At 42.2% G+C, this 19,311-nt stretch overlaps 1 protein-coding gene across 1 annotated transcript in view; it reads left to right on the top strand.

Annotated features, from left to right (window-relative positions):
• Positions 1 to 19,311, top strand: part of LOC115224285 (N-alpha-acetyltransferase 25, NatB auxiliary subunit) — a 66,573-nt gene that overhangs the window by 5,757 nt on the left and 41,505 nt on the right. The window lies entirely within an intron of this gene.

Raw genomic sequence — 19,311 nt, 5'->3', positions numbered from 1 at the left:
ACCATGTGGTGCAATGACTGAAGTAAATCGAACCTAACTCCTGCTGGAGTGAAGGGAAAAAAAGTGGGGGGGATATAGTTGTTGTATGGGATCTACATAAAGACAATAAACTGCATAAAACCTTCCACCCCTTTTCCCTCTTCTTATAAATTTCGATCCATGTCTCTTCCTCTTGTGCTCCTGTATCGTCCTAGGTCAGTCATGACCGAGTTGTCCTTTGTTAAAACCCATTCCAGCCTTGGCCATCCAGTCGTTTTCAAGCAGTAATGTGTTTATTCAAGACTATATTATTTTGGATGTGTTTCCTTCCCGTTGTTAAGGTGATTGTATGCTTTGGAAGAGATTTGACTGCTGTTTCTAGCAATTCATTCAACTGCACAGTGCTGTGAGTCTCAGCTATTTCAATGTCCAGATCCAAAACCTGGATTTTGTTTTAAGAGGCCCACACCAAAAAAGTAAAAACAAAAACAAGTTAACCCTTTAAGCATTCAGATTTCTTTATAGCAAGAGAGGAGGAGGAGGGGCAGTCGACTACAGTATATGACTGGTACTTAATTTGACTTGCCCCCACCCCCATGGGAAGATAAAATTGACCTTCAATTAATTGGGCATTATTTTGTAGCTTCAATATTTCAATAGTGTTTGTATATTTTTAGAATGGCATTGTAGGGTAGGTGTGAGAGGCTGGATCTGCTCAGTTTTACAGTTTTAACATGAAAGAGGTAGAATATGTGGTTTGGATTTGGCTGGATTAAATGCTGAGGGATTACTCTTTTACTTGTTTCAGTCATTTGACTGCGGCCATGCTGGAGCACCGCCTTTAATCGAGCAACTCGACCTCGGGACTTATTCTTTTGTAAGCGCAGTACTTATTCTATCAGTCTCTTTTGCTGAACCGCTAAGTAACGGGGGACATAAACACACCAGCATCGGTTGTCAAGCAATGCTAGGGGGACAAACACAGACACACAAACACACACATGCATATATATATATATATATATATATATATATATATATATATATATATATACATACATACATACATACATATATACGATGGGCTTCTTTCAGTTTCCGTCTACCAAATCCACTCACAAGGCTTTGGTTGGCCGAGGCTATAGTAGAAGACACTTGCCCAAGGTGCCACGCAGTGGAACTGAACCCGGAATCATGTGGTTGGTAAACAAGCTACTTACCACATAGCCACTCCTGTGTAATAAATAAAAAATTTATTACATTTGTAGAAGGAAGATGGTTGGGGTACTTGAGGGCCACATGCTGCCCTGAGAGCTGGGGTTAAGAACCACTGGCATAGAGGTGGTGGTGGTGATTGTAGGACCAGCCTGGAACCATCACCAACAACAACAAGTCACTATAGATGGTAACAGCTGGGCATGTCTTTGATGATTGGTCTTGTGGATCTGAGATGACCTGGGGCTAAACATTAGTTATCAGTGCCTTGTGCCTGACACACGGACACCCAATGTCAAGACAGAGAGAACTGTCTTTCTAAAAACAAAACAATGAAACTATTTGAGTGATGGTCGTGGTGGGGGTTGAACAATTCGAAGAATGTGGTAGGAACAAGAGACTCCAAAGATTGGCACATAGCAGTCAAAATGTCATCTTTATTCTTTTACTTGTTTTAGTCATTTAGACTGTGGCCATGCTGGGGCACCATTGAATTTTAGTTGAATGAATTTATCTCACTATTATTTTTTTTTTGTAAAGTCTGATACTTATTCTATTGGTCTCTACTTAGTTACAGGGATGTAAACACACCAACACCAGTTGTCAAGCAGAGGTGAGGGACAAAGACACACACACACACACACATATATATATGACAGGCTTCTTTCAGTTTCTGTCTACCAGATCCACTCAAAGATTTGGTTGGCATGAGACTGTAAAAGACATCTGCCCAAGGTGCCATGCAGTGCGAGTGAACCTGGAACCTTGTGGTTGGGAAACAAACTCCTTACCACACAGCCACATCAGTGCCTTACTATATTTTTACACAAGATGGGACACTTGATACTGCTTGCCTTTGTGTGGGAGGAGGTAGCATTCAGTTAAAATGACCATCAGTGTATGACTGGTACTTTGTTTTATTGGCTCACCTCCACTCCCATGGGAAGATGAAGTTGACCTTGAATTTCAGAAAGAGAGAGGGAAGACATTAAGTCTACCATCAGGGACTTCCCCTCTTCTTTCTCAAAATTTTACCAGTACCGCTTGGCATGCATGAGTTCAGCTAATAAAACCTCTACCACCACCACCACCACTGCCACCACCACCACCACCACTGCCACCACCACCGTCACCACCACCACCGTCACCACCACCACCACTGCCACCACCACCGTCACCGTCACCACCACCACTGCTGCCACATGTGAAGCAGCAGTATCAGCTTTCATGGTATGTCTGACGACAGCTTCACTACTGCCCGGATGTAATCATTGGCTTTTCCATGATTGCATGAATCAGAGGTGCTTCCACACAGTTTCCATCTACCAAATTTACTCGCAAGGCATTGGTCAGTCCAGGGCTGTAGGAGACACTTGCCCAAGGTGCCATGGCTGCAAAGTGAGCTTCTTAGCCACACAACCATGCCTGTCGTCATCATCAACATTTAACATCTGTTGTCCTTGCTGGCTTGAGTTTGACCGGGCTGTCATGCTGGAAGGTTGCACCAGAGTCCAGTCTGATTTGGCATGGTTTTCTACAGCTGGATGCCCTTCCTAATGCCAACCACTCCAAGAGTGTAAAGGGTGCTTTTACATACCTATTACTTTATTACCCACAAGGGGCTAAACACAGAGGGGACAAACAAGGACAGACATGGGTATTAAGTCGATTGCATCGACCCCAGTGTGTAACTGGTACTTAATTTATCGACCCCGAAAGGATGAAAGGCAAAGTCGACCTCAGCGGAATTTGAACTCAGAACGTAGCGGCAGACGAAATACCACTAAACATTTTGCCCAGCGTGCTAACATTTCTACCAGCTCACCACCTTTGGGTGCTTTTACATACCACCAGCATGGAGGCCATTTTGTGTGATACTGGTATCTGCTACGACTGCAATTTCGCTCAGTTTGATGGGTCTTCTTCCCAAGCACGACATAATGCCAAAGATCTTGGTCATTGCCTCCATGAGGCCCAACACTTGAAAGGAACTCGGCCACTTTGCCTCCGTGAGGCCCTATGTATATATTATACATGTCATCATCATTGATTTCATGTCCACTTTTCCATGCTTACATAGATCAGGCGGAATTTGTTAAGGTGGATTTTTTACAGCTGGATGCCCTTCCTGTTGCTAACCCTTACCTATTACTAGGCAAAGTAATATCACTTCATGGCCAAATCTTGTTTCATGGAAGACTGAAAACATATATTGCATGTATGACAGTGATGCTCGTTTACATCTATCACACGATATCACAAGCATTCATGCATACATAAATATAATGTATACGACAGGCTTCTTTCAGTTTCCATCCACCAAATCCATTCATAAGGCTTTGGTCGGACATGGAAAGCGGACGTTAAGTGATGCTGATGATGATGATGCTTATAGTAGAAGACACGACAGCTCCATACATCATAAGTGTGTGGATGGATGCCAACAGCTCCATAAATAAGTGCCAATCTCTCAAAGTAGATGGAACATGTGGAAGAAGGAGGCCCAATAAGACATGGGATGAAGTGCTGTAGGTCAACCTCAGGATGCTGAACCTTTCAGATGAGATGATGAAGGACTGAGATACCTGACACCTTGCTGTCCTCAAGATGATCTGTACTCTATGGCAGAAGTGTTAAGGCCACGACCCTCTGGTGGAGAGAATTGGTCTGCAAGAGTCCTGTGCCAGTGCCATGTAAGGGCACTTGTGTGGTGCCTCAGAAAAACACCCAGCCCACTCTGTAAAGTAGTTGGCATGCGGAAGGGCATCCAGCCGTAGAATCCAAGCCAAATCCGACTGGAGCCTGGTGCAGCTCTCCAGCTTTCCAAGTCTGGTCAAACCATCCAAAATGAGAATATCTGAAATAAACTAGATTGCTCTCACAAACAAGAATACTAAAACTGAACCTGATCACTCTTAAAAGTAAAATAAAATGGAAAAATAATCCAGAATTCTTGTTCAGTACCGGATCGATCCTAAAATCTAATCAGTTTGTGCCAGTCTTGAGGCCAAACATCTCCAGAAGTTTCATCTAAATCCATGCAGTGGTTCTTGAGATATCTTGTCCACAGACAAACAAACACAAGTGAAAACAATACCTCTGCCTTTGCTAAGGCGGACGTAATAAGGGTTTCTGATATAGGCACAAGGGTAACAGTTTTAAGGGGAGGGGGTTAAGTCAGTGACATCGACCCCAGTATGTGATTGGTGCTTTATTATATCAATCCCAGAAGGATGAATGGCAATGTCGACTTTGGTGGGATTTTGATTTCAAAATGTAAGAGCTGGTATAATTACCACAAGGCATTTTGTCTGACCCATTAATACTACTACTACTATGCATAAAACCCCTCCCCCTTATAATTGCTCGTCATGTGACTTAGTGGTTAAGGTAATCTACTCACAATCATAAGGTTGTGAGTTCAACTCCTAGCAGCACGGTGTGTCCTTGAGCAAGACACTTTATTTCATATTGCGCCTAGCTGTCAAAAATGAGTTGTCTCTGTAACTCAAAAGCACCAGCTTTGTCACATTGTGTCACACTGAATCTTCTTGAGAACTATGTTAACTCTTTCAATACCAACCCGGCTAAAACCGCCTCTGGCTCTGTATTACAAAAGTCTTGTTTTCATATATTTTGAATGAAAATCTTCCACCAAACCATGGTCACAATTTATGTTCCTAACAAAAGCTTAATGATAACTAAGTTATTTTACTAAATTCTTTGTGATATTTTAAAGTAATTGAAAGAAACACAAAACAAGGCGCAGGAGTGGCTGTGTGGTAAGTAGCTTGTTTACCAACCACATGGTTCTGGGTTCAGTCCCACTGCGTGGCATCTTGGGCAAGTGTCTTCTGCTATAGCCCCGGGCCGACAAATGCCTTGTGAGCGGATTTGGTAGACGGAAACTGAAAGAAGGCTGTCGTATATATGTATATATATATATATATGTATGTGTGTGTTTGTGTGCTTGTGTTTGTCCCCCTAGCATTGCTTGACAACCGATGCTGGTGTGTTTACGTCCCCGTCACATAGCGGTTTGGCAAAAGAGACCGATAGAATAAGTACTGGGCTTACAAAGAATAAGTCCCGGGGTCGATTTGTTCAACTAAAGGCGGTGCTCCAGCATGGCCGCAGTCAAATGACTGAAACAAGTAAAAGAGTAAAAGAGTATTTCAAAATAAATATGGTAACAAAAGGGTTAAGGGTACTCATGTCTGTGGAGTGCTCAGCCACTTGAACATTCATTTCACAAGCAGGCTGTTCTGTTGATCACATCAAGTGGAACCCTCATCGTCATAACCAACAGAATGCCACTTATCCTGTCTTATTTCTCAGAGAGAGCAACTAGAATCACATAACCATACAACGTGTCCTTCATCTTAAGACAGTGTGTGGCTTGAGGGAAGTCTTACTGCTATTTCTAGCAGAGAAAGCAACTGTGTAGAAGCCGTCTTGTCTCATCTGTATTCCTGTAGATGCATTGTGGTGTTCACAGTGGAAATGGTCACTGCTGGTGGTCAGTGTGCTACAGTTGCTGTTTGTCTAATATATTCACAAGGGAATTACTCAGTTGATCCACTTTCAGATGAGATAATGTAACCATAGCAACTACAACCCAATCCATTTAAACTGCTACAAATTCTTGCTCTTCCCACTCCAAACCCCCTCCTCAATTCCTCGAGTTCATGAATATCAGGATTATCACTGCTAGAAATAGCAGCCGGGTAAACTCCCTCACAATACACTCTACTGTCTTGAAAATTGGATGTGAAGAACAGGATGGTCATGGTTAGAAAATCTTTGATAATAGGGCTGAGCTAAGTGTAAACAACGGCCAGTCTGGATCACATTGCCATACCTGTCCTCATTCTATTGTTTTTCTGTGTGAAACGCTGTTGTCTACCAAATCCACTCACAAGGCTTTGGTCGGCCCGAGGCCATAGTGAAAGACACTTGCCGAGGGTGCCACGCAATGGGACTGAACCCAGAACCATGTGGTTGGGAAGCAAGCTTCTTACCACACAGCCAATTTGAACAAAATCTTATCTGGACCCTGGTTGAGAAACATTGCTCTATAGCAGTGCTTTTCAAACTTTTTCCTGGAGCGGAACCCCAAGGAAACATTCCTCTGGCTCGAGGAACCCCTGTGCAATAATTTAATAGTCTTATGCACACATATCTGCACAGGAGAATTAAAAATTACTGTTGATTTTAGCAGTTTTGTAACTTCTTGTGGAACCCCTGGACTGTACTGGCGGAACCCTGGTTGAAAACTATTGCTCTATAGTAATGTTGTTTGTCATAGAATAAACATGTAAATATGATAGTATATCATGTGATGATGTCATAATAATAATAATAACAATGTCAGTTTTGCTGTGTATCATTGATTAATCATTCTACTGAAACTGAATTTATGTTGTCACATTTAACAGCAGCTTGAGGTTCCTGTTTAGTACAGAAGTTTAACCAGCTGTGTGTGTGTGAGGTTGGTTATATATGTCTATAAAATGTGCATGTATAATGTTTGTCTAAAACTTTTCAAAGAACAAATGTATTACTTCACTTACAAATCAATCAGACTTTTATTAGATCCTTTCAAAATAGTTCCTGCCACTGTTGATATTTCTCTACCAACATTTTTATTCCAGTTTTTCTAAACACATTTCCAAGAGTAGTTCATTCTTCTAGTTGTGGAATTTTCTTGTCTTCCACCATCTCAAATTAGTGACCTTTCAAGTTGGATTTCGACTTTGGGGACACTGAAAACGAAAGGCTGCAGGGGCTAAATATTGAGACAAGGGTAGCTGAGAGTTGAGAGTCTGTTTGTCAGTGTCACAAATAAGTGACATTTAACCCTTTCGTTACTGTATTTATTTTGAGATGCTCAGTGTTTCTTTCAATTACTTTAAATATAACAAAGAATTTAGTAAAATAACTTAGTTATCATTAAGCTAGTGATAGGAACATAAATTGTGACTAATTTTAATTCAAATCTTATAAAAACAAGACATTTGTACTCAGAGCTAGAGCCGGTTTCGGCCGGATTGGTAATGAAAGGGTTAATTAGGTGTGCTGTTGTGTTGTTGCATCCAGGTGTTTGTTTGTATCCCAGACGGATTCCTTTACACTGCCTCTCAACCCTTTAGCATTCAGATTACCATTCTGATTTTTATTTTTTTATTTTTATCTAGTTTCTGCTCACGAGCTGTGGCCATGCTGGGGCACCGCCATTTGGTGTTGCTACATGATTTTACTTCACAAATGCCTTTTAGCAATTGCCATTTGGTGCATGAGAGAGTTCGATGCAGCTGCCCTCATCTGCACCTCCTGCCGTGAAGTTGGTTCATCTGGGACACAACTTCACGGCAGGAGGTGCAGATGAGGGCAGCTGCATATTTATTCACATTGTTTTGACTTAATCATGCATTATTTTACAGCTTCCCTACCTATTGCACTCCTGCGCATGTAACAGATCAATCACTGAAATGGCAGGATTATGTGATCAAAGGTCAAGGTCACTCATGTTCTCCACTTGTAGTTTACAAGTTTGCTGCACCGATTGATGCACAGTTTTGAAAGTTTGGTTCCTGTTCAGACAACACACATCCATCTACACACACACACACTTTTAATTACAAATTCTTCATATTCCAAGCTTATTTCTTGTACTTGTTTCGGTAACGTGGGGATATCAGGTTGACCATTACATCATGTATTATCAGTGTTATAGAACTTATATATGGTTGTGTGTGTTTCCGTGTATATATTTATTATTTAAAACAGTTTGATTCAGTAACAGTTTTGCAGGCTTGAAACAGGAATGCTGCTCATTCTGGCATAGATTACATCATCATCATCATCATCGTTTAGCATCTGCTTTCCATGCTAGCATGGGTTGGACGGTTCAACTGGGGTCTGGGAAGCCAGAAGGCTGCGCCAGGCCCAGTCTGATCTGGCAATGTTTCTATGGCTGGATGCCCTTCCTAACGCCAACCACTCCGTGAGTGTAGTGGGTGCTTTTTACGTGCCACCGGCACAGGTGCCAGAGGAGGCTGGCAAACGGCCACGATCAGATGGTGCTTTTTATGTGCCACTGGCACGAGGCCCAATTTGGTAATCTGAACGAGCGAGGTTTCTGTTAGAAATCTGCAAAATTTTAAGTCTCATGGACCCAAATCTCTGTTTTAAATAATATAACTCCTACAAAGTGTGTGGAGTGCCTCTTTCATTTTTCCACTCGCTCGTATCATCACCATCATCATCATTTTAGCATCCGTTTTCCATGCTGGCATGGGTTGGGCAGTTTGACTGGAAATGGCAAGCCAGCGAGTTCTACCAGGTTTCAGCTTGATTTCTACGCCTGGATGCCTTTTCTAATGCCAACCATTCCAAGAGTGTAGTGGGTGCTTTTGCATGTAACTGGCACACACACACACACACACACATATTATAGTGATGCTGATAAACACACTAGGAGTTGATAAAAATAATATAAATACATATACACACATAAATAAGTATTGGGATACATAAGAGAGATAAAGAAAAAACTGAAAATTTTCAGACGACGGACATTCATGTACAAGCATATAGATATTTATATATTTATAAAGTAAATACATTTACAAGGGGCTCAAAAAATACAGAAAACTAAGGGGCGAAAGCATACTTATTAAAGTACTTTAAAGCCAACAGCTGTTTCTGGGGGCTCAGAATTATGCAATTGTTGTAATGTTTTTCATTGACTGATGGACTGCGAAAATTCAAGGATATGCAACCAGTATAAGATGCATATAAATATTCTTTTCTACTCTAGGCACAAGGCCCGAAATTTTGGGGGAGGGGGCCAGTCGATTAGATTGACCCCAGTATGCAACTGATACTTAATTTATCGACCCTGAAAGGATGAAAGGCAATGTCGACCTCTGTGGAATTTGAACTCAGAACATAAAGACAGACTAAACACCTAAGCATTTTATCCAGCATGCTAACATCTCTGCCAGCTCGCCGCCTTAGATGCATATAAATACTACGGTGATACCAGCCTCCTTCATCAGGGTAGAAAAATTGGCATAGAGCCTTGGGCTATAGTCAAAGATACTTTCCCAAGCTGCCACTTCCCAAAAGCACATGGCTGCAACCTCCTTAACCCTTTAGCATTTAAACTAGCCAGATCTGACCTATCACACCTCCCTTACAATGTCATTCAAAAACTATACAATCACATCATTGAAATCTTGAAATTATGAGATAACGTATGGTTGATTGAAAACGATATGAATTAAGAAGCCTTGCATTTGATTGGATAATCTGAATGCTAAAAGGTTAATCACTCAACCATCCTTTTATATTTGGTAGTTTAATGTTTTAGATGAAACCATTTGTCACAGAATGATAGGGACAGGTTTATAAGGTGGCGAGCTGGCAGAACTGTTAGCACGCTGGGCGAAATGCGTAGCTGTATTTCATCTGCCGTTACATTCTGAGTTCAAATTCAGCTGAGGTCGACTTTGCCTTTCATCCTTTCGGGGTCGATAAATTAAGTACCAGTTGCGCACTGGGGTCGATGTAATCAACTTAATCCATTTGTCTATCCTTGTCTGTCCCCTCTATGTTTAGCCCCTTGTGGGTAATAAAGAAACAGATAGGGACGGGTTTTTTTTTTTTTTTGTTTCCTCTGAGTTACTCAAGTATTGGGGAAGTACCAATAACCTTTGGAAGCCAAACACCCAGTCTTCAGCAATACAAAGGTGCTAATACTTAAGTATTACTGTCAGAACTAACAGTTAAAGCAGAAGCATGGGTGTGTGAATATTTAGTTCACTTCATAACCATGAGGTTTTGAGTTCTATCTCACTGGGTGGCACCTTGAGCAAGTCTCTTTCTGTTGTCTTCTACCTTTTGTTTTAGTCATTAGACTATGGCCACACTGGAGCAATGCCCTTGAAACATTTTGTTCAACAAAGCAACCATAATACCTTTTTTCTGTTTACCAAGTCTGGTGCTTATTCTATGATCCCTTTTTTGTTGAACTGCTACATTATGGGGACATGAACAAACAAACATTGGTTGTCAGGTGGTCAGGGCACAAACACATAGATACTAAGGGTCGCGCATCGGCTGCGTCGGCGCTCGACATGCACCGCGCGCTTTGCACCAGATAATGAACCACCGCTCGGCGACAGCCTGATCCCTTCTCCATCGAGTGAGCGAGGAAACAAACATCTTAACCACACAAACGGATTAAGTTGATTACATCGATCCCAGTGCGCAACTGGTACTTAATTTATCGTCCCCGAAAGGATGAAAGACAAAGTTGAACTCAGAATGTAACGGCATATATGACTGGCATCTCCACAAGGTGTTGCTCGGCCCATGGCCATTGCAGAAGACACTTGCCCAAGGTGCTGTGCAGTGAAACTGAACCTGAAACCACATGGTTGCAAAACAGACATCTTAACCACACAGCCATGCCTGTACTGCCGAATCTTTTATCTTAATATTGGAATTGTAGCAGGGAGTTAATGGTAAAACAGAGGCGAGTGTTTTGAGGAAATAATTAAGAAAATGGTAAACTGACTAGGCATGGCTGTGTGGTAAGAAGCTTGCTTCCCAACCAAATGGTTCCAGGTTCAGTCCCACTGCATAGCACCTCAGGCAAGTGTCTTCTACTATAGCCTCTGGCCAACCTTGTTAGTGGGTTTGGTAGATGGGAACTGAAGGAAGCCTGTCGTGTGTGTCTGTGTTTGTCTTCACCAGCTGCTTCACAACCAGTGATGGTGTGTTGTCCCTGTAACTTAGCAGTTGGGCAAAAGATACTGATAAGGTGCCCCAACATGGCCACACTCTGACTGAAACAAAAAAATGAAAGACAATTATGTTGGTTATAAATTTCCATCATTCACAATACGTCTCAGACATAACTTTTGTTGTCTAAACCCCACTGCAGTGTAATCCATAATTAACAGTTGCTAATCAATGATGAGGCACTTCAAATAAACATATCTCGTTAGGGTTATTAGACTACATCCAAAATATTGTGTATCCATTAATGTACAAATCATCCATTGCTTTATGGGATGGAACTGTCAAGATTTCTGTCTACTGGGGCTAACTTTATCCCACTACGGCCCCTCATCATATCACAGGGAGTCAGTCTTATTTTTAACCCTAAGTTTAACCACCTTTAGTCAAACAAATCAGCCTCAGGACTTATTCTTTGTAAGTCTTGTACTTAATCTATTGGTCTCTTTTGCCAAACCGCTAAGTTATGGGGACATAAACACACCAGCATTGGTTGTCAAGCGATGGTGGTGATGGGGACAAACACAGACACACAAACAGGCTTCTTTCAGTTTCCATCTGCCAAATCCACTCACAAGGCTTTGGTCAGCCATAATAGCAGTCACTTGCCCAAAGTGCCATGCAGTGGGACTGAACCTGGAACCACATGGTTGGGAAGCAAGCCTCTTACAACACAGCCATGCCTGCACCTGTATATGTTTGTCCCCCACCCCACTGCTTGACAACCATTATTGGTTTGTTTATGTCCCCGTAACTTAGCAGTTCGACCATAAGAGACCAACAGAATACCAGGCTCTAAAAAGAAGAAAAAAGATAAGAACTGGTGTCAATTTGTTGGCATGAAACCCTTGAAGGCAGTGCCCCAGCTTGGCCCTGGTCGAGTGACTGAAACAAAAGATAAAGATGCTCTCATGGGGGGTTATGCTGTTATTCATGTACCCCCACCTACAACTAACCAATCAATGTAGAGTATTTGTCAGACAGACAGACCGGTGCAGACAGTTATCATCATCATCATCATTTAACGTCCGCTTTCCATGCTGGCATGGGTTGGACGGTTCAACTGGGGTCTGGGAAGCCAGGAGGCTGCTCCAGTCTGATCTGGCAGATTTTCTACAGCTGGATGCTCTTCCTAACGCCAACCACTCCGTGAGTGTAGTGGGTGCTTTTTACGTGCCACCGGTACAGGTGCCAGACGAGGCTGGCAAATGGCCACAATCGGATGGTGCTTTTTACGTGCCACCGGCACAGAGGCCAGTCGGGCGGCACTGGCTACAGTCACGTTCGGATGGCTCTCTTCCAAGCGATTTATGTACCTTGTTTATGAGTTTAACCCATTAGTATTCAGATTACTCTGTCAAATCTCATGCTTATTTAATCATCATCATCATCATCATTTAGCATCTGTTTTCCATGCTGGCATGGGTTGGACAGTTTGACTGGAAATTAGTAAACTAAGGAGCTGCACCAGGCTCCAATCCGATTTGGCATGGTTTTCTTCAGCTGGATGCCTTTCCTAGTGCCAACCCCTCCAAGAGTGTAGTGGGTGCTTTTTACATTCCACCAGCACGGTTACCTGTTACAATATACCAGCATCAGCCACAACTATGATCTCACTTGGCTGGACAGGTCTTCGCAAGCACGGTATATCGCCAAAGCTCTCGGTCAATTGTCACTGCCCTGCCCCCGTGAGGCCCAAAGTTTGAAGGGTTTTTTTTTATGTACCAGGTATGCAACACTGGCATCAGTCACAACTACGATTACATTGTCCTGAATTAATCCTAGATTATCTCGTAGCTTTGAGATTTCGATGATGTGATTGTTTATTTTTACTGTGACATTGTAGAGAAGGTATGAAATGTTGGATCTGACCAGTTTGAGCATAATAGAGGCAGAACATTTTGGCCAGATGTGGTCAGTTTGAATGCTACAAGGTTGAAGTACCTCACAGAGAATGTAGTTTGAACTGTCAAGGGTCATTAGATCGGCTGTCCAGTACCCTAACCCTCACAACCATAATACATGCATTAATGTTATGGAAGCTGAAGAGTTAAACGTTGAGCAAAACACTCCACTCTACGCATGCTGGATGTCGCATTATTGGTTTTCTGCCTTTGTATTTCCCTTTCTGTTTTAATTAAGTCTTTCTAATTTTTTTTTTCTTCCTTTCTTTGTTAAATAACAAAGAAAATTAATTAGCTTCTGAAGCTATTTAAATATTTCCAATCAATGATAAATGAAATATCCAGCCATGAAGTGTCGGCTGGTTTTTGTTTTTTTTTTAGTGTTCCAAATGCTGTGACTTTAAGGGGAGGGGGGTCATCACTCAAGGGATACAGGAGGGGCAATTTCTCGTCATAATTTTCCTTGAGGATGTTACTAAACCCCTTATATAGTACCCCTGTTTATCTTTTATCCTTTACTTGTTTCAGTCATTGGATCAGGGCCAGGCTGGAGAGTGTAGAGGTGTTGGTGTAGGGGTGAGTAGATGTATGCATTGTTGTGTGTACAAGGGGAAGATGGAACATCATCATATGTCTGTTTTCCATACTGGTATCATTTGGATGGTTTGATAGTCTGCACTGAATCCCAATGTCATCTCTGGCATGGCTTCTACAGCTCCATGCATTTCCGAATGCCAACCACTTTAAAAAAGTGTACCAGGTGCTTTATGTGGCACCATCACCAGTGAGTGAGGTGACCAGGTAAGTTGTAAGATAAAGACCTTTCATTTGAGAGGTGGAGTAGTATTGAGGGATGTGGCACTATGCCCATTGATGGGAGCTTATAGTATGAATAGAGGCAAGGGAACAGGTGTCTTGCTGTAGAGGAGAGACCTGGCTACCCCAGTCAGCAAAAGAAACTGATAGAATAAATGCCAGGTTTTAAAGAAATAATTACTGTATGCATGTATAGGCAAAAAGCTATACAACTGCACCTCCCTTCTACATCAGCTGCACATATTAGCCAATGAGGCAGGTCTAAGTACTTGCTTGACCTAGAAATAACAACCAAATCTTTCTCACAGCCCTTTCTATTATCTGAAAAAGAGAAGGACACATTGGATTCTGATGGCCACAGTTGTAACATGTTTGATCATGGGTCTGCTGTATCATGACTGACCTGGTGTTAAACAACAACAACCGCTATAGACTAATGTCATTTGAAATAAACACTATTGTGGTTGTACTTGAGTGTAATAAATGACTGTTCTTCACTTGGAACAGAGAGGGAGAAGAAATACTTGACTAAGCCTTCATTTGCTTACCAGTTTAGAAATTTTGTGATAAAATCTTGATTGTTTCTTTCTTATTCTCTCTCACACTCTTTTACTCTTTCTCTCTCTGTCTCACACACTCTCTCTCACTCACACTCTTTTACTCTTTCTCTCTCTGTCTCACACACACTCTCTCACTCACTCTTTTACTCTTTCTCTCTCTCTCTCTCTCTCTTTTACTCTTTCTCTCTCTGTCTCACACACTCTCTCTCACTCACTCTTTTACTCTTTCTCTCTCTCTCACTCACACTCTTTTACTCTTTCTCTCTCTGTCTCACACACTCTCTCTCACTCACACTCTTACTCTTTCTCTCTTTCTCTCTCTATCTCACACACACACACTCTCTCCCTCCTCCCCCCAAGAAAGGGTATCTCTTCACTCTGTTCAACTCCTTCCTCTTCCTTCCACCATCGGGGGGGGGGGGGTTTAGATTATTTCTATTACTTTTGGCTGACAATGCAAAACACTGTTATTTTCCTCACATTCTTAGCAAATGGAATCTACTGGCGTGTGTGTGTGTGTGTGTGTGTGGTGTGTGTGTGTGTGTGTGTGTGTGTGTGTGCATATTACTGCCTGTTGGATGGATTGATCTGATAACAGCTTGCAGATTTCATCTCTCTCTCTTTCTCTCTCTCACTCACTCTCTCTCTCTCTCTCTCTCTTCCTCCTCACTCCTCTGCAAAGGCTTGATAAGGGCCTGCAAAAAAAAAAAAACAGCCTTGACTCAGCCATCTTTCTTTGGGATGGGTTAATAAGGGCCAGTAGTCAAGTGCTTTTTTTTTCTTTCTTCATCTTTCTGTCTTCCCCCTCCTTTCACTTTGCTTGCTTCACCCTTCCCCCCCTTCTCTCTCTCCAACTCTAACCCCTCCCCATCACCACCACCACCATCATCATCATCATCATCAATGTCTCACTCCTGCCTGTTGAAGCTATATCTCCAAGTACCATCATCCGGTTTCTTGAGCTGTGGCAGAGAAAGAGAGAGAGAGAGAGAGAGGTGTAGGAGGAGGAGACAGGGAGAGGTGTTAGTGCCTGAGAAGGGGAGGAACATAGAGGGGGAGAACGGGGTGGGGGGGGGAGATGTGATAGCAGAGGGGGTGAGTACAATCCAGAAATAAAGTTTAGAACCATCTTGGTTTCAAATTAAACTAACCTCCAAAGATAGCATCCAGATGTGGTGGTGGTGGTGGTGGTGGTGGTGGTGGTGGTGGATTTGTAGTTAGGCTGTAGTCCAGCCAACCAATGGACTTTTCCACTTGTTACTCCAGTCAATAAATGAACTGTTCCACCAGTTATAGAGATAGGTCATTTTAGACAGTTAAAGCTAATTAGTACCCAGGTGGTCAAGCTGAGTACAGGTGTGTGTGTGTGTGTGTGTGTGTGTGTGTGTGTGTAGGTTGGCGATGTACACACAATGTTATACACTGATTACTGGGTAGATTGTTGTTTATTCAGGGTGGCTACAACAACAATAGACGTGTCTAATCGGGTGTACTTGTCTCATTGCAGACTCTTTAATCAGGAGGTGGGGGTTAGTGTGTGGAGGTGTTAATGGCTATAATTGAGGGTCAGTCTGCGTCCATTAGTGGTCAGAGAGAACATGGGACTTGTTCAACTCTACCAGTCAGCTGGTACTGTTAATCACCATAAACATCACCAGTACAATCATCATCATAAAGGAACCAACCTCTATGTGGTTTCTCAGACTATTAGAAATAGCAGCCAAATTTCCACTCTATATTAGTAAAAGTGAAATTCTGTCTGTCTGTAACCCTTGTGTTTCAGTCCACATTTGCTCTACATAAACATGTAACTTTTTGGAATCGGGATGACCCCAGGAATGAAAATCTGCCCTTCATTTGGTTCTTGAACATCCAGCATTGGGATTGGATTTGAAAGCATTTGGGTTGCTATTTCTAGCAGATAAAGTGACTGTGAGAGGTACAAAAATTACCTCTCTGAGCTTTAAGTTTTACTAAGGAATTTAGTGGTTCTTTTATCTTTTACAGTCATCAGACTGTGGCTATGCTGGGGCACCGCCTTGAAGAATTTTAATCAAACAAACCAACACCAGTTCTTTCTATTTTATGACTGGTACTTTTTATTGGTCTCTTTTACCAAACCGCTAAGTTACATGAATGTAAACACTGCAACACCAACCATTTATCAAGCAAAGGTGGGAGACAAACACAGCCACAAAGTCAAAATATATATATATATACATACATATACACACATGTATGTATATATATATAATCAAAATAAGCAACAAGTATATCCAAGCTAGAGTAGTACAATTGTTTCATGTTACTTCATTTTATTAAACACTTTTAATAAACATGTTAATAAAATGTTAAACATGTTTAATAAAATGAAGTTGCATGAAACGATTGTACTACTCTAGCTTGGATATCCTTGTTGCTTATTTTGATTATAATCACCCCATTTGATTTATATGGATAATACCATACAAAATTCTAGTGCCTTTGACTTAAGTACCATATTCATCTGAATCTAAATTTTGCTGAACTTATATATATATATATATATATATATATATAATGTGTGTGTGTGTGTGTGTAAATGTAAAAAAATACAAACTGGGACAAGAACGCGAAACATTTAGAAGACGATACAAAAAACACGGACGGGACATTCGAAGCCTTCAATCTTCAGTCAAGAACCGGATCATCTTCGCAATTTCGGCTGATTAATCTTGAGATTGCTCCGATCTGGCCAGCCCCAAAGGAAAATCTAAGCCAAGCGCATTAGATTCCTTGGAAGAAAGCCTCAATATATATATATATATATATATATATGTATGTATGTATGTATGTGTGTGTGTGTGTGTACGCGTGTATGTATGTATATATACACACACACACACGTATCTATTCAAATTTGAAAAGAACTCCAAAATAAATTTGTGAAGTTACAAGTTTTTCATTTGAACTGAATTTAAAGTAATACCATATTGGAACAGTAATGAAGGTGGGTGATGGTAAATGATGCTGGTTAGATGTTGGTGAGAGGTCAGGTTGGGGTGGGATGGGGTGGGGTGGGGGCACAGAGATTGATGGGGTTCAGTAAAGAAGGGTGATGGTAGGGGTGGGGATACCGAAAATGGACAGATACTAACCTTCATTAGACCAGTGTCATGATGGAACTGAAGTAAAATGAGGGACCGGTGATGGTGGAAACACTGAATATCATCATCATCATCGTTTAACGTCCGCTTTCCATGCTGGCATGGGTTGGCCGGTTCAACCGGGGATCTGGGAAGCCAGAAGGCTGCACCAGGCTCCAGTGTGATCTGGCAGTGTTTCTACAGCTGGATGCCCTTCCTAACGCCAACCACTCCGTGAGTGTAGTGGGTGCTTTTTACGTGCCAGACGAGGCTGGCAAACGGCCACGATCGGATGGTGCTTTTTACGTGAGATAGGCGAAACACTGTACAGGGGTGGAGATCGGGTACAGTGTAGATGATAGAATGAGAGGTTAGGTGAAGATTTACTCTGTTGCGCCCCTTATTTTGTGCTAAATCTTGGTACAAATTTTTTTTCCTTTCATAGTTTTAGCTTTGCCCCGTGCCTCCTCTCCCAGTCACCACCACCAGTTTTTTTTTGTTTTGTTTTTTTTTTCCTCCGGTTAAAAATCAAGTTTTAAAATAAAGAAATAAATAGGCGCAGGAGTGGCTTTGTGGTAAGTAGCTTGCTAACCAACCACATGGTTCCGGGTTCAGTCCCTCTGCGTGGCATCTTGGGCAAGTGTCTTCTACTATAGCCCCGGGCCGACCAATGCCTTGTGAGTGGATTTAGTAGACGGAAACTGAAAGAAGCCTGTCGTATATATGTATATATATATATATATATATGTGTGTGTTTGTGTGTCTGTGTTTGTCCCCCTAGCATTGCTTGACAACCGATGCTGGTGTATTTACGTCCCCGTCACTTAGTGGTTCAGCAAAAGAGACTGATAGAATAAGTACTGGACTTACAAAGAATAAGTCCCGGTGTCCAGTTGCTCGACTAAAGGTGGTGCTCCAGCATGGCCGCAGTCAAATGACTGAAACAAGTAAAAAAGTAAAGAGTAAAATACACAAGGACATACTATAATAGGAATACAATTGCAAAGAGCTCAAACATCACTCATCCTAGCTTTTATCTCTATTACATTCAAACAAGTGTTTTCGGCCACTATTGCACTTGTGACTGGATCTTCCCCTGCAACTGATTGTGTGTCACTGCTTGTTACTGTTCTTCATAATCTTTGTGAGCCTCAACATCTCGAGATCAGCCTTCACCATTTTGTCCCATGTCTTGCTTGGACTCCCTCTTCACAAGTGCCAACCACTTCAAGTAGTTGATACTTTTTTTTACACAACTCATGTCCTTCGTGCTCATCATTTTCCTATAACAGTGCAGTCTCCTCTCTCTGCATAATATTGGGGTCCTCTTATATCCCGCATTTTAATCAGATGTATTCATAACTGACTGTTGTCAAGTACACCAATATCAATATCAATGGAAACTGCAGTTGGGATCCCTGCGCCGGTGGCACGTAAAAAGCACCATCCGAATCGTGGCCGATGCCAGCGCAGCCTAGACTGGCTTCTGTGCCGGTGGCACGTAAAAAGCACCATCCGAATCGTGGCTGATGCCAGCACCGCCTTGACTGGCTTCCGTGCCGGTGGCACGTAAAATGCACTAATCCGATCGTGGCCGTTGCCAGCCTCGCCTGGCACCTGTGCAGGTGGCACGTAAAAAGCACCCACTACACTCACGCAGTGGTTGGCGTTAGGAAGGGCATCCAGCTGTAGAAACACTGCCAGATCAGACTGGAGCCTGGTGCAGACTTCTGGCTTCCCAGATCCCCGGTCGAACCGTCCAACCCATGCTAGCACGGAGAACGGACGTTAAACGATGATGATGATGTTGATGGCTATTGTTATGGGGCTTTCTCCTAGACCACTCTCCACACTTATTGGTCCATTGTAAGGCATTTGGTCTACTCTCCATACCTACTAGTG

Source organism: Octopus sinensis, linkage group LG25 (assembly GCF_006345805.1).
Source record: "Octopus sinensis linkage group LG25, ASM634580v1, whole genome shotgun sequence".
In the NCBI taxonomy this organism is placed as follows: Eukaryota; Metazoa; Mollusca; class Cephalopoda; order Octopoda; family Octopodidae; genus Octopus; species Octopus sinensis.
Note: the sequence above shows the minus strand (reverse complement) of the source record. Positions and strands in the feature narration are given on the sequence as shown.